Here is a 12,679-nt window from a genome sequence, read left to right as displayed (position 1 = left end):
CCATATCTTAAAGAACCTCCTCCCATCTATGACAACATTTTATTGCCTAAAAGAGTTATTACTAATCCCTTCAAAACTCTCCCATGCTCTGAGGATGAAGATTTGAAGAGTGATCTTGACAATTCTCCTTAAATATGCCCTTCTCATCTAGCTATCTTAGAGGAAGATGATGATATCATAAACACATTTCTTAATGTTACTTTACCTTCCTTACATGATTCCTCTCTAAGTGAAAAGTTATTTATTGACATTGACTTATCTTCTCCTAAATTTGGTCTTACCAATGGGGGCATGTTAGTACAACAAGAGGTTATGAGAACTTCTTCCAAAGATCTCCTTCCTAAGCATGAACCTGTGGAGAAAGATGTTCATCTCCCTCCTAAATAATACTCCCCTCATGAGGTTCATTTTGTGCAAGAAGATGGTATTGTCTCTACTTTTCCTAGCGATGGCATTTCCTATTTTGATTCCAACAAAATTCCCACTAGAGATGATGCATTAATGAGAAATGCTTTCCCTTCTCCTCAAGTTTGTCTTACCCCTAAAGATGCCTTAGAGAAAGAAGATGAAATCATAATAAATTTCCTTAATTCTCTCTCCTGTAAAGATCCTATTGAAGACCTTTTAAGGAGAGGGTGATTTAAATACATGTAGTGATTCTCTCCTTCCTAAGGATGAATAATTAATGAACAATGTTATCCCTTCTCCCAAAATTGGCAATAACAATTAGGACATCTTTGTGCAATATATTTCTTTCAATGACCTCACTATTTGGGAAGAACCATTAGAAGAAGGTGTTGATTATCCTCTACCCCATAAGATAACCCTAGCCAAAGGGGATAAAATTATGATTGATAACTCTCTTGATAGCATCTCACCTTCCATGAATCTCAATCATTTTTTCTCTAAAGGTAAAACATCTCCCTCTCCTCAACTCAGTTATACTCATAAGGATACCCTAGTTCAAGATAAGAGTGTTGACATCTATTTCAAAGAGCTCCCTCTTCAAGGTGAGACTTTGAAAAGTAATGTTGATCTTTCTCCTAGATATTTTATTCCCCATGTAGATCCTTTGGTGATAGAGGATGATATGACCTTTCCTACTAATACTTTTCCTCCTAAAACATCAATGCTACATCTAGTCTCCCTCCTAAAATTAGTCTTATCCATGATGATATTTTAGTGCAAGAAGAGACTATCAACAATTCTTCCAACAATCTTGTCCATTCTTCTTATAAAATTCATAAGGACACCTTTGATATTCCTAAAATATCTTCAATCAATAAAAAATTTGGTACATGTGAATGAAACACCTAATAAACCCATTTTTCACAGTTCAAGGTGCTTGTCCTTCTCAAAATTCCCCACATAAGCCTATCTTAGTGGTTCAAGGTGCTTAAGCTAATGATTCTCTTTGCACTCTTAAGAAACCTATTATTAATGTGCAAGGAGGTTATCCCACTGAGAGACCTTATGAGTATGCTAAGAAAATTACTCGAGAGAGTTATCATGCAGTTGCTCATATCTACAACACAAGAAACAATAGGCAACCTAGTCCTCCTCCAGTTATCCCAACTTAATTTGCTCCCTCTCAACCTATTCTTTCACAAGCACCTCACATATCAAATCTTAGCAAGGAGTATGATCTCATTGAACAACTTAAGGCCACTACTGCAAAGATTTCTATTTGGGATTTGGTTCAAACTTCACCTTCTTATCATGGGATATTACAAGACGCTTTGAAAAACATAGATGTCCCACTTGTAGTGACACCTAATAACATGTCTGCTTTGATTGATCCTACAAACAAATCCAAAACTCAGATTGTATTCACACAAGATGAGTTACCTTCTCCTTAAATCCAAAATCAATATGATCCTCTTATGATTATGGTTATTGTGTGCGGGAAAAGTGAGATGATGAAACTTAAAAAGTGAAAATGCGGTCTCAAAGAGGCTTGTTCACACACCCACATGACTTCTTGGTGCAAGTTATGGAGTCGTGAAGAATGACTCAACTTCCCAAGGTTGGTTCCATGGTTCTCTATCTCACAAGGTCCCTCAAGCCAATGCCTTTGCTCTCAGATCACTGAGCAAAGTGGCTTAGGGATGACGAATGCAAGAACAAGGGATGCTTTAGATTTATTTGAATATGAAATGCATCCTATCTATGCACGATTCTACAAATGCAATAACTAGATTATAAGATGACAATATTAGTAGCTCAATACTATCCTCACATGATATACTAGTTTATGATTTAAACTAATGATAAAGGAAATAGTCTAAAATGCTTATTAGATTAATTCCTATTACAAAGAGAAGCTAAATGTATTGCTAAATTTGAGCATAAATGAGATACTAAAAGCTTGCATTGATCCTTAAAATGGAGGAATGAGAGCTCTATTTGTAGTGAAAATAGGACAATGGATGGTCAAGATTGAAGGAGTTAATCAAGGGTCAGGATTGAAAGTTATCAATCCATGTTTACAATTTTCACCAATGAAATGGTGACAATTGTCAACATAAGACTGGTTGAGAGGAGATGAAAGAAGCATTAAATGCTTGAGAAGACCTTATGGTTACCTTAGGAGGTAAGGGTTAAGGTTAGGTTAGGGTTATCCAATGGATAAAGCTTTTATCCAAGGGGTAAACTCTTGTGCAAAGGTTAAAGGGATAACCATGGTCAAAGCAATGAATGCTTGATGAGACCCCTGGGTTAGATGGAGGTTAAGTTAGTCAAAAAGTCTCTAACCATGCCACTAAGGGTTAGTTAACCATTTATGGTTTGAAGAATTTGGGGACAAATTTGTAAGAGTCCTTCCAAATTTGGGGGTATTCAACAAGTTAGCTTGTTGAATGGATAAATGCTTTAATGCTTTTAGAAGACTTCACTCCAAATTTGAGAAGTGACCTCCTCAAATTTAGGGAAGGGGATAATGATGGGTTTGGGTTAATTGATTAGGATTAGATGGATTCTAGAAGAAACTAGGAATAGGGTTTAGGATGCAAGTGGGAGATGTAGGAAAATGCAAGTAGGTGAGGGAAAATAGAATTAATTAAAATAAATTGTTTTATTTTAATTTGGTTGCAATTTGGGAAATTGAATAAATTAGATTTATTCAATTTGGGATAAACTATTAATTAAATGTAAATTTAATTAAAAGTAAGAAGAAGGGATTTAATTAAATAAAATGATTTATTTAATTAAATGATGCAAAGGGCTTAAGTGAATTTAACTAAATAAATTGAATAATTTATTTAATTAAATAGAAGAATGTGGGTGATTTAGTTAAATTAAATTTAACTAAATATAGGAATGGGAATAAAATGAACATTAAATATTCATTTAGGAATACGGTCATTTTTATACGTCTACATTTTGCCCCTCTTTGAAGTGACGTGTGTGCACATGTTGATTCAAAGAAAATGATGTGTCATCATGATTTAGTTATGATCAATTTTTATGTCATTCTGAGATTTTCACGTCATGCCCCAGATTTGATAACCGATGTTGATAATTCCCCCTCTGGAGATGAATCAAAAATTTTGAAATTTTGATTTGATTTAGATAAATTTGATAAATTTCATTGCATTGTAAAATTTTGTCTATGTTGAATGTGGTAATTTGATTCATCTCCCGATACTGATATTTGGTAGGGTTGTATGAGACACCACGAGCAATTTATGCATCCCTCCATCTAACCCTAATTTCGATTTACCCTATAAAAGGGAAAAAGTGATCTCTTTTTGTCTCATTTTTGCTTGTTGACCTTGGAGAAAGTGATATTTGGAGAGAAGTCAACATGTCGGTTCCTTATGTTTCTCATCGATTCGAGCGCGTGCAGAGGTATTGGAGGCCCATCACATATGGACCACCGGTAAGCCAACCTTTTTGACCCCTTTTGGATTTTTAATTTTGTCATTTTTTATCATGTTTTCAATTTTGTCATGCGGATTTGTCGGTTTAGCTCGTTAGGGTCAAAGTGTACCGCATACGATAGGTTTTGTAGCGCGTAGGTTTTAATAAAATAGGGTAGCGTCCGAAAATTTTAGGGTAGCGCAACAATAAATTAGGGTAGGTCTTAGGATTAGGTTAGCGCACCGGGATCACAGGGTAGCGCAGAGGAAAAATGGGTAGCGTGTAGGAGATACCTAGCGCATAGGGTTTCCAGGGGGTCGCATGGGTAGGCCTAGGTAGCGCGTAGGTATACCCTACCCCAGCGGAGAAGGGTTATAGCGCAGGAGCCAAGTAGGATAGCGCATAGTGTAGTTTAGCGCTTGGGTTAGGTTAGGTAGTGCAGAAATAGGATAGGATAGCGCGTAGATGTTGGCTAGTGCATAAGATGGATTGGGTAGTGCTTTGCGAGGATAGGGTAGCTCATAGTAAGCAGTTTAGCGCGTAGACAAGATTTTTCAGCGCATAGGGGAAAAATTTTGGTAAAGTGTGATTTTTGGATGAAGAAAATTGGTAGGTTGATGCTAGTTCTGCCGAGATAGGTACAAATTGTCAGTCTGCATGCCTGTTGTCGTTGTTTTGATAAGTTGTCCAATAGGAGTTCCGATATAACTTGATTTGATTTGCAATGTTTCAAGTTGATATTGATTTGATGTTGATATGATATGATGTGGTTTTTGATAGGGATGGTGGATATGAACTTGATTTGATATGAATTGTTTCAAGTTGATATATATGTTGAACTTGAGTTGTGTTACAAGTTGCAATGATTGTGAAACTTGAGTTGTTTTACAAGCTGATATGGATGTGAAACTTGAGTTGTGTTACAAGTTGATATGATTGTGAAACTTGAGTTGTGTTACAAGTTGATATGAATTTGAAACTTGAGTTGTGTTACAAGCTGATATGATTTGATATGAAAATGGATTGATATGATGTGGAACTTGATTAGATTTTCAAAGTTTCAAGTTGATATGAATTTATTTGGATATAAATTGTTTTGATGAGGAAACTGATATTGGACTTGTTTTATTGTGTGACAGGAGCGCATTGGAGTGGTTCAGTCGTGAGAGTGGTTTCCAAGACCTAGGTTATTGATACCATGATTGACACAGGCTGATAGAGATATTATTGAGAGGTGTGGCATGTCTTCATTTTCAGAGATGCCTCAGTTTATTGTTAACCAGGGTTTATTGACAGCATTAGCTGAGAGGTGGCATAGTGATATGAAAACCTTTCATTTGGTGACAAGCGAGATCACAGTGATGCTTGAGGATTGCTACCGGATTCTGCGGATTCCTGTGGTAGGGGCATTATTACCCTATGAGTAGACTGAGGAGGGTGGTACCGAGGCAGTTCACCAGATTCTGCAAGATGACATAGTTTGCAGATACGAGATTCCCTAGCAGGAGATCTTAGATTTGGATTATGCTCCCCTACCATCAGTGCTGGCAAGTTTCATAGGTGGTTTCTTATGTCCCGACCGTAGGTTGAAGGGACTAGCAGTGGGATGGGGATTGGTTCTAGAGAACATGGTGACGCAGGGTCACCAGTTTGCATGGGGATTGGCTATCCTGGCCCACTTATATAGGGATTTGCATCAGGTAGTATATTTGGGATATGACAGTCTATCTGTTGGAGTCACATTGCTACAAGTATGGGCATGGGAACATATTCTCGCAGCTAGGCCACTGGTGGACAGAGATAGGCCTGTTGGGTGTGCGTACACATACGGATATCGAGGGATAGTTGTCCAGCGTAAGCTGGGAAAATTGGAGCACTAGAGGAGAGTTTTGGATGATATTGATACGGTCGTCTGGCGACCATATACGGGTTGTGAGGTATGGGCAGAGGACGGGATGGAGATGCCCTATGTCTATATGTCTAGGTATCTGATAGGGCGGATGCAATTTTTCATTGAGAGGTTTCTGCATAGTCGGGTGTTGCGGTAGTATGGTCGACAGCAAGGGATTCCATAGGGAGCATGCCTATATGCTTGACGAAGACAGGATATTCCAGATTGGGGACCTACGATTGATAGCGTGACGGTCATGGAGGAGTTCTTTCATTAGCTAGCCAGATATGGTATTATGCCCCTGAGATAGTGGATGCAGGGATGACTGATGAGTTTGCAGCACTCTTTGCAGTGCGTGCAGTGGCCAGGATATCAGATCCAACTGAGATGATTCCTGCTTTTGATGATGATGAGGATGATCAGCCTAAGAGACTATAGAGACAGGGAGAGGCGAGTGAGGAGGTAGATGAGGGAGGTGGTGATGGAGGAGGAGACGATGGCGGAGATGGTGGAGGAGGTGGCCGAGGTCGGCAAGAGGATAGGGAGAGATTGGATTAGAGGAGGAGAGGAGATAGGGGTGGATATGGTGGTGACAGAGGGATATGGGTGGAGAGAGTAGTGAGCTGCAATGGATAGAGGGAGAGGAGGTTTGGCTATCAGAGCTAGGGTGAGGAGAGGTTTGGAGAGGTGATAGCGGTAGTGGGAGGGTATGATAATTTCAGACGACTAGCCCAGAGGAGGAGGTCAGATTTTTTACCTCCACCAGCACCGAGGACAGGCAGAGGGATAGGGGGTACCCCTTCACAAGTACCCCTGTAGATGTGGATTCCGGCACATCTGGAGGATGCGCAAATTAGATCTCTGCAATTGTCAGTGCAGAAGTTGCAGACATAGTTGTTGGTGCATCAACGTCAGATTATTCAACTGACACAGAGCGTGATATTGAGATAGAGTGTCGAGGTCGAGCAGAGGAGCTTGCATCAAGTTTGTAGAGAGCAAAAGCAGGTGGCCCAATGAGAGACACCTTGAGAGAGTTGTCTTTGAGAGCCAAGGCGGTGGAGTACTACCAGCAACATTATGAGGATATGGTGCCCAGGGAGCATCAAGTGTAGAGTTTCACAGCGTCGAGATCTAGTCGATCTCGGGAGACTGGGTTGAGGACAGAGAGCAGAGGTGTGACAGGGCCTCCTAGACATGATCCACCTTGAGATCCAAGTGTTGGCACATCTACAGTGAGACTGTCTCCTTCAGGAGATAGTCATACCTGAGAGACATTGTCTCTATTGTATTTTGATCATTTTGTTGTATTGGTACAGACATGACATATTTTGTACATTGATCATTTTTTGAGATATATATATGATACCATTTTCTTTGATCCTCATGTGATGTGTTATGGATTATGCTTTCTATATGCTTTTGATTATTCTATGATGATGCAATGCTTAGATAGATGCATGTGATGGGATATGTGATGAATATGATGTGATAATTCATGATGTTGTGAGATGTATCTTGAAAATGAGATGTATGATAATGATATGTTGTGAGATGTATCTTGAAAATGAGATGTATGATAATGATATGATGTGAGATGTATCTTGAAAATGAGATGTATGATAATGATATGTTGTGAGATGTATCTTGAAAATAAGATGTATGATATGATATGTTTTTAATGAAAGATTTAAAATGATATGCAACTAATTTTAAAATGATATGCAACTAATTTTAAAATGATATGCAACTAATTGATTTGAGCATCCTCATTCTGCATTCGTCATCCCTGTATAGCCACATGTTGTTTACTTTCTTTGTAGGTATCATCATTGAGCATTGATTTATTTTGGGATATGTTGAAAATTTATACAAGCATAATGGTATAATTGAACCATAATGACCTGAGAAAAATTTACATGATTTTTGATTTTGCAAGATAGCACAAGCGTCAAGGTATAATTGAACCAAGACAACCTAAGTGTGGATTGTGTATAAATAGACAAGATTAAACCATTTGTATGCGTAAAGTGGAATCATGTCTTCAGTGATATGTTGTGAATCACGTCTCGAGACAAGTATCTATACAGTACAAATGATTGCCTCATAGACAGAAAACTAAAAAACATATTGGAGTCCCCACGACTTTCTCTAGCATGAAGCTTTTGTTGAGAACATGTAGAGGATCCAATAATTCAAAAAGTTCAAGTGCAAAAATAGCCAAAACTTTATGCAAGATGCAACATTTGATACTTCAGAAAATTATCCATCATATTTTGTGAATCCCGTTAAGTGATCAATGTGTGGTTTTTGTGATTATTGAGTTTTGTTTGTTGGATATGATGTTCTGAGTTTGCGACAAGTTTTTGATGTCTTGAGTGTGCTGCAAGCTCTAATTGATACTACCCCTAGTCGAGTGTTCCTCTTAATGTGGATATGTACAGGGATTACCAAGCCATGGTGAGATGCGGTGAAATGATATGATGATAAATCAGGATATTAACTACACTAAGTATGTCCTAGATGGATATTGTGATAAAAATGTCGGGCGATGGTTGATAGTGTTTTACTGTGGATATAATGGTATGTATATAGATAGAGGATTTGTCCTCTTACAATAGCGCATATTGACAGGTTTTCACCAGTTGCTTTTATTGTACCTTTTTATTTGCTTTTTCTTGATTTTTTGATTTTTTTTATTTTTTTACTTTTCCATGCATTTAGACTACTCAAGTGTAGTATTTCTTTAGATAGATGTTGTTAGTTGGTTCGTCGAGCACATCTCCTTCTGAATTTGTTAGCTGATAAGCACCTGATCCATAGGCTGATATGATGACATGGGGACCTAACCAGTTAGGTTTAAATTTTCCTTTCCTTTCTCGATCTTGTTGATTTCTACGATTTTCTTTGAGTACTAGGTCACCAATTTTAAAAATTCAGGGAATGACCTTTTGGTTGTAGCTCCTACACATTCATTGTTGATATGCTTTGAGATGAGTGTAGGCACATTGATGTCTTTCATCTAGCAGTTCGAGCTCTTGCAGTTGGTTAACTCGATACTCTTCATCTGGAATTAGGCCTTTTAAAGAGACTCTGAGAGATGGAATTTCTACCTCCAGGGGTAAAATTGCCTCTAATCCATATAGCAATAAATATGGTGTAGCTCCCATAGGTGTGTGGATGCTAGCTTTGTATGCCCAAAGTCTTGGATTGAGTTGTACATGCCAATTTTTGCCTGCATCATTCATTGTTTTCTTTAGGATTTTCAATATTGTCTTGTTGGATGCTTCTACTTGACCATTCCCCTATGGGTAGTAAGGTGTAGAAAAAATGATGTTGGATTTTGAATTTTTTACATAGTTCTCATACATCTTGGTTCTTGAAAGGTCATCCATTATCTGTGATGATGGATCTTGGAATGTCATATTTGCAGATCAGATAATTAAGGATGAAAGAGGCTATTTGTTTCCCAATTACTGTGATCATGGGAACCACTTCAATCCACTTGGTAAAGTATTATGTTGCAGTTATAATGAACTTGTGTCTATTTGAAGATGAAGGATGAATTTTGCCGACCAAGTCCAGTCCCCACTGGCAAAAGGGCCAGGATGTTGTGAATGGATGTAGTTCCTGTGTTGGTGCATGTATAAGATTGCCATGGATTTGGCATTTAGGACACTTCCTTGCAAAGTGATAAGAGTCTTTTTCCATTGTCGGCCAGTAATATCCCATTCTTACAATCTTTTTAGCAAGAGTAGGACCACTTGAATGTGTGCCATAGATACCTTCATGAAGCTCTTATAAAGTGGATTCAGATTCATTACGATCAAGGCAACGAAGAAGAGTACCATCTAGACCTCGCCGGTACAAAGTATCATTAGTAAGAGTATAACGGGCAGCTTGCTAGATAAAGTTACATTTTTGGTTTCAGGATAGGTCAATGGGTAGGATATTGCTCTTAAGATAGTTGTATATCAGTCCATATAATGGAGAGTCTGAACTGGTCAAGGCATAGATAACATGGGAATCAGAATGGTCATAGGCTGGGGAGAACAGTTGCTCTACCAGAAACTCGTAATGATTATGTTGCTCTGGAATTTGCAGTAGTGAAGCGATAGTAGCCATTGCATCAGCTGCTTTGTTATCCAACCTTGGTATTTTCTCAAAGGTGATGTGTACAAAATATTATTTAAAATCATCCACCATTCGCTTGTATGGTATCAGCTTATCGTCCTTTGTCTGATAGTCATTGTTGATTTGATTGATGACTAGTTGTGAATCTTTGTAGACTTTTAATTCTATGATTCTCCATTCTACGACCATTTTGATGCCTATAAACAGTGCCTCATATTCAGCAACGTTATTTGTGCATGGAAATATAAGCCTATATGATATTGGTATGGTGTGCCCTTCAGAAGTGATGAACAAAATGCCAGCACCTGAGCCATGTTGAGTATAGGATCCATCAAAATATATGGTCCATTGTTGTGTGGAAATAGTAAGAACATCTTTGTCTGTAAATTTGGTCTCCATAGGTTGTTTCCCAGGTAGTGGTGCTGCAGCCAATTGGTCTACAATTGCTTGTCCTTTGATAGCTCGTCGTTCTGTGTAGTGGATATCAAACTCACTGAGAATCATGACCCATTTAGCCAATCTGCCTGTAAGAACTGCCTTGCTAAGTAAATATTTAAGAGGATCAATTTTTGCGACCAGCTTAATTGTGTGAGCTAGCATGTAGTGTCAGAACTTTTGAGAGGCAAATACCACTGTTAGACAAGCTTTCTCAATGAATGTATAATTGAGTTCATACATGTTCAATGTCTTGTTGATGTAGTATATAGCTCGTTCCTTGCCTTGTTGATCCTCTTGTGCTAACAATGCCCCCAGTGATATGTTTATTGTTGAAATCTAGAGAATGAGTGGCTTCCCTGCTATTGGTGGTACTAGAACTGGTGGGTTCATTAGTGTTGGTGTAAATAAATATTCATTATGGATATTATTACACTTTACTTAAGTTAACTTAGGATAATGCATTTCTTCGTAGTTTGGATTTGAGACACTTAGGGAAGTGTGCACATAGGGATAGAGCTTGTAAGAGAAATTCCATTTTTTGTAGTCTTATTTTTTTGTTACACTCCACATTCAGTGGGTCATCCACCTCTTGTAGAATATTATATTATTTCTCTTACCTACCCCTAGTATTTCTTACCTACCCTTGTTTCTCATTGAGCCACATGTCATGATTGTGTGCTCGTACATCCATTTGGTCTTGCCTATATAAAAAGGCCTATATTCATTGTATTGGAGAATCTAGTTGATCATTTTCATATTGATGAGAATACGGTTTGTTCTTGTCATTCTTTTGTCTCTATTTTTATACTTTTCACTGTGCCCTTGATCTTGGCAAAATCTCACATGGTATCAGAGCCATTGGGGCTTCATTGATTGGTTTTTGGAGACATCATGGAAAGCTTCTATTTTTCAGATCTGAGGGACTGCATTTTTTGGAGGCATCTTAGAGTGTTTTCAACTTCACCGTTGCGTCCGGGAGGCTGTTTCCATAAAAATCAAGTATAAATTCGACCTATTTTGGTGAAAATCGATTTTTAGGTGTGGAGGAAATTTTTTGACCAATTCGGGCGGTACGGTATGGATTTTTTTTCAAAAAATATATATATATTTTCCAGTTTGAAAAAAAAAATTTGAAAAAAAAAAAATTAAAAATTATTTTTTGGGATCCGTACCTTCTGCCCAGTTAGCAGCGCACAGTCTATGCCCAGTCAGCATTTTCTTTAGAAATTTTTAGACCCCTCTTTGTTGAGCAGTTTGGATTTTTGGGTCAACTTTGGAGGCCCATAACTTGCTCAATTTTGCTCCATTTTGGGTGCAAGTTTTTTTCATTTGGGCTAATTTTTTGTGCTCTTCGCAGTGGTGTGGTTATTTTCTGGTTTTGGTGCATAGGTTTTTTGGAATTTTTAGATTCTCTCAGCTGTACCTGTCTAATCCTCAATTCTGCAACTTCAAAGGCCTCGTTTGAGCTCATATGACCTCCTTTTCAGGTGTCATTTTTTTTGCAAGTGCATGTTTTTACATCTACTTTCATAATCTATAATTAGATTTCAGAGATTTTAAGTAGAAATTGTAATTTTAGATATTGGTCTTATTTGGCCTATTTGGTACTTGTAAATTGCTTGGATCTTAGTTTAGATCTCTTGCATTATTAGTTTGAGTCTCTTTTGGCCTTATTGAGGCAGTTGTAAAATTGAAATCAAAAGTCCACTTTGTCATTTTTTGCAAGTGGCCCATTGTACATTCACTAAGTATAAAGTGTCAAATCATCACTTTTGGGCACTTTTGGGGGGGCTTCTTTGATTGAGTGAATTTGGGGGGGTGTCTTGTGTGATTGTGTCTCTCTTTCCTTGTGCTTTTTCATTTTTGTTGCAATGAGTCCTAATAAATTTCCACCTTTAACTCCACATAATTATGCATCATGGAAAATTAAAGTATGGAGCAAATTAATGGAAAAAGGTCTCATGCGTTACATAGATGGAACAATAGCAGCACCACCCGATCCTAAGGCTGATCCTAATGCTCAATTAGAATGGCTCACTAAGAATTGCATGGCTCTTGGAACTTTGCGCAAGTATGTATCAGATGACCTCATCTTTCATATTGAAAAGTAAACTACGATCAAAGATGGTTGGGATATGTTTCAGAAATTGTATGGTTAAGTTGATGAAATCAGAGTTATAAGATTGACAATGAGCTCACCAACTTGGATCCCAAGAGTTTTGATACAATCCAATATTATGTCACCAAAGCAAATGAGCTAAGAGCAAAGCTTAAGGATTGTGGAATTGACAAAAAGGATGCTCAGTTGATATTCAACTTGTTGGACAAGCTTGCACCAGAATATGCAGCATTTGTGTC

The sequence above is a fragment of the Cryptomeria japonica genome, chromosome 3, assembly GCF_030272615.1.
Source record: "Cryptomeria japonica chromosome 3, Sugi_1.0, whole genome shotgun sequence".
Classification (NCBI taxonomy): domain Eukaryota; kingdom Viridiplantae; phylum Streptophyta; class Pinopsida; order Cupressales; family Cupressaceae; genus Cryptomeria; species Cryptomeria japonica.
This window is presented reverse-complemented; position numbering follows the sequence as displayed.